The sequence below is a fragment of the Glycine max genome, chromosome 20 (assembly GCF_000004515.6).
Source record: "Glycine max cultivar Williams 82 chromosome 20, Glycine_max_v4.0, whole genome shotgun sequence".
NCBI lineage: Eukaryota > Viridiplantae > Streptophyta > Magnoliopsida > Fabales > Fabaceae > Glycine > Glycine max.
This window is the reverse complement of record NC_038256.2, coordinates 7,656,455-7,660,704: the sequence shown is the minus strand read 5'-3', so window position 1 is coordinate 7,660,704 and position 4,250 is coordinate 7,656,455. Positions and strand designations below refer to the sequence as shown.

The following is a 4,250-nucleotide window of genomic DNA, read 5'->3' as shown; positions in this document are numbered from 1 at the left end:
ATTTTGAAACATAGTCAACTGCAAGGAGAATGTAAACATAACCAAAAGAGACAGGAAAAAGGGCCCATGAAATCTATACCCCAGACATCAAACACCTCACAAAATAGCATAGGTTGTTGAGGCATTTGTTGTCGCCATGTAAGTGTATTTCCTGCTCTCTGACACTGTTCACAAGTGTTGCAGATCTTCCACGCATCTTTAAAGATGGTGGGCCAATAAAAACCACAATCAAGCACTTTGCGAGCTGTCCTTTGAACACCCAGATGACCTCCCGGTGCGGAAGAATGACAGAACTGCAGGACTGAGTCAGTCTCATGATCTGGAATGCATCGTCTAATTACCTGATCACTGCACAATTTCCACAAGTAGGGATCATCCCAATTAAAATACTTAGCATCACTTTTAATTTTATCTTTTTGGGCCTTAGATGCTAAGGGAGGAAAAACAGAAGCAACTAAATAATTGACAATGTTAGCAAACCAGGGAGTAGAAAGAGAGTTAGAAATACTATACAGTATATACAAATGATCATCCGGGAAATCATCCCGAATGGGTGAATCCGCATCCGTTACACGTTCGATCCGACTCAAATGATCAGCAACTAAATTTTGTGCTCCGCTCCTATCACGAATCTCCAAGTCAAACTCTTGGAGCCAGAGCATCCATCGGATCAACCTAGGCTTAGAATCACCCTTCTTCAACAAGTACTTTAGAGCTGCATGGTCAGTATAAATAATAATGCGGGTACCAAGAAAATAAGACCGAAATTTTTCAAGAGCAAAAACTATGGCTAGAAGCTCCTTCTCAGTAATAGTATAATTCGCTCGGGCAGCATCTAAAGTCCTAGAAGCATAGTATATCACCCTAGACAATTTATCAATTTTCTGAGCAAGGACAGCCCCCAATGCATAATTTGATGCATCACACATAAGCTCAAAAGGGGCTGTCCAATCGGGTGCCTGGATTATGGGGGTGGTAGTCAGCGCTCTTTTGAGGCAATCAAAAGCCTCTTTGCATCTGTCATTAAAGTCAAACTCCACCTCCTTTTGCAACAAGTTGGACAGTGGATGGGCTACTTTGCTAAAATCCCTTATAAAGCGCCTGTAGAATCATGCATGACCAAGAAAAGATCGCACCTCTCGCACACAAGAGGGGTAAGGAAATTGTGAAATAACAGAAATTTTTGCAAGATCTACTTCAATACCCTTATTGGAAATAATGTGGCCTAAAACTATACCTTGCTCAACCATAAAATAACATTTTTCAAAATTTAGAACAAGGTTAGTTTAAATGCATTTATTCAAAACTTTTTCCAAACTATCCAAACAACCATCAAAAGAGGATCCATACACAGTGAAATCATCCATAAACACCTCTATGCAATTTTCTAAGAAATAACTGAAAATACTAATCATGCACCGTTGGAAGGTACCAGGGGCATTGCACAGGCCGAAAGGCATCCTCCTATAGGCAAAAGTGCCGAAGGAGCAGGTGAATGTGGTCTTTTCTTGATCCTCAGGAGCAATAGTAATTTGCATATAACCAGAAAAACCATCAAGGAAACAGTAGTGAGATTTACCTGCTAGGCATTCAAGCATCTGGTCAATGAATGGCAGGGGAAAATGGTCCTTTTTGGTAACCTGATTCAGCCTCCTATAGTCAATGTAGACTCTCCAACTGTTCTGCACCCGAGTAGGAATAAGCTCCTCCTTCTCATTTTTTATCACTGTGAGGCTGGTCTTCTTTGGGACTACCTTGACAGGACTCACCCATTGGCTGTCGGAGATAGGATAAATGATTCCAGCTTGCAAAAGCTTGGTTATCTCCTTTTTCACTACATCAAGAATCACCGGGTCGAGTTTTCTCTATGGTTGTCTTACTGGTTTAGCTGCATCCTCTAAATTTATTCGATGCATACATGTGGATGGGCTAATACCAGGAATGTCCGCCAGGGTCCAGCCTATAGCCTTTTTATGGTTCTTGAGAACAGACAACAACTTTTCCTCTTGCTCATCAGCAAAGGAGGCAGATATAATTACTGGAAAACATTTGCTATCATCCAAGTAAGCGTATTTTAAATTTGATGGCAAAGGCTTCAATTCTGGTGTGGTCGGCTGGATAGTGGTAGAAGGAGATGGTTTCTCAGCCTGTACCTCATAAAGAAAGTCAGAGGTATGTGTACTTCCTGAAACATGGTTAGTCCTATCTGACTCTATAAAATTAATCTCGAGAGGTAAAACACCACCACCAGACATGCAATCAATATCACTTTCAGATTCACTCTCAGCATCAAATTCAAACATGTGATCAAGTACAATTTCAGACTCAATGCATGAAGAGGAGCAGTGAGTGGCATGCATATTAGAGTAAAGATCAGTCATGTATTCATCCACAACATCGTCAATTATTTCAGCACGAAATACAGAAAGATCTTCAGATGCGTATTTCATAGCATCCAGAATATTAAAATGAACAGTTATATCACCAAACTCCATGGATAGTGTGCCTGCATATACATTTATCTTAGTTCTAGCAGTTTTCATAAAGGGTCTGCCTAGAATGATGAGAATTGATCCTTGAGAAAACCCATCCTCCATATTCAAAATATAAAAATCAACAGGGAAAATCAGTTCACCAACTCTAACTAAGACATCTTATATGAAACCAACAGGATAGGCAACACTTCTATTAGCTAAATGAATTACCACATCAGTTGACTGCAAGGGACCTAGAGATAGAGAATTAAAAATAGACAGAGGCATAACACTAACAGAAGCTCCTAAATCTAGCATGGCATTGTCAAACTTACTATTCCCTATAATACAAGGTATGCTGAATGTACCTGGATCTTTACATTTTTCAGGAATTTGGGGAACAGATTTACCAATCAATGCGGAGACATTTCTGCCCATGCTAATTCGTTCACTTCCTTTAAGCTTCCGCTTATTAGTGCACAACTCCTTTAAGAATTTAACATATCTCGGAATTTGCTTTATTGCATCCAGCAGAGGTATGTTTACCTCTACTTTTCTAAATGTTTTCAAGATCTCTTTCTCTGCCTCTTCCATTTTTTTGTTGGAAACTGCTCTTGGAGGGAATGGAAGAGGAGGGATGTGCTGCTTCTGCAAATCAGAATTACCAGTGGAAGATTCACCTGCACAGAAATTGTTAGGTAAATTTTTGTCATCACCTTTTTCTGGAGTAGAGTGAAGTTTAGCAGGTTCATTTGCAGATGGGGAAGATGCTACGGGTTGAGGTCTTTGACACTGCTTTCCCGACCTCAATGAAATGGCACTGACATTTTTGGGATTTTGGACAGATTGAGAAGGCAGCTTGTCAGAATTCTGGGACTGTTGTTGATTTAATTGTGTAGCCAATTGTCCCATCTGATTGGTTAAGCTCTGAATGGAGGCTCTGGTCTCTTGTTGAAACTGCATGTTCTGCATGGTCATTTGCCTCACAAGTTCTTCGAGGGAAGGTTGCAGAGGAGCCTCAACTGTTGGCTGTTTCTGGGGCTGTTGCTGTTGTTGGATTGGTGGAGGAATGTATGGTTTTCTTGGGCCAACAGCATTTTGGAAGGAAGGAGCAGGCTGCTGTTGTTGTTGCTGAGGGCTAAACCATCTGAGATTAGGGTGATTCCTCCATCCAGGGTTGTATCTGTTGCTGGAGAGGTCATAATTGTTCTGTTGTGGTTGATTTTGCTACTGAGGTTGAGGAGGTCTATTGTAAATGTTTGCAGCATAAGCTTCGGGCTGCTCAATTGCTCCAGGTTGCTGCATGGAAGGGCAAAGGTCTGTATGGTGGTCAGCAGAGGAGCACAAACCACAGACCCTTGCGACAGGTACAGATTTCTGGTTCAAGGCCAGTTGGGTTACCAAGTTAACCAATGCATCCAGTTTGCCTTCAAGCTTCTTAGTTTCAGATGATGCAGCTGAGTTTGTAGCTACCTTATGCACTCCTCTAATGACTATAGCATCATTTATGGCGCTAAACTGCTGGGAGTTGGAAGCCATCTTCTCAATTAAATTTCTGGCTTCAGCAAGAGTCATGTCTCCAAGGGCTCCACCACTAGCAGCATCTATCATACTTCTCTCCATATTACTGAGTCCTTCATAAAAATATTGGAGAAGCAGCTGCTCTGAAATCTGATGGTGAGGGCAACTGGCACATAGTTTTTTAAATCTCTCCCAGTATTCATACAGGCTCTCTCCACTGAGTTGTCTAATACCTGATATATTCTTCCTGATGGT

The 4,250-nt window shown here is 41.2% G+C and overlaps 1 non-coding gene across 1 annotated transcript; it reads left to right on the top strand.

The window, feature by feature from the left end:
• The first annotated feature begins 4,143 nt into the window (after nt 1-4,143).
• Nucleotides 4,144-4,250, top strand: LOC113000863 (small nucleolar RNA R71). Its single transcript, XR_003266184.1, has one exon. It is a non-coding gene; the product is annotated as a small nucleolar RNA R71 (small nucleolar RNA).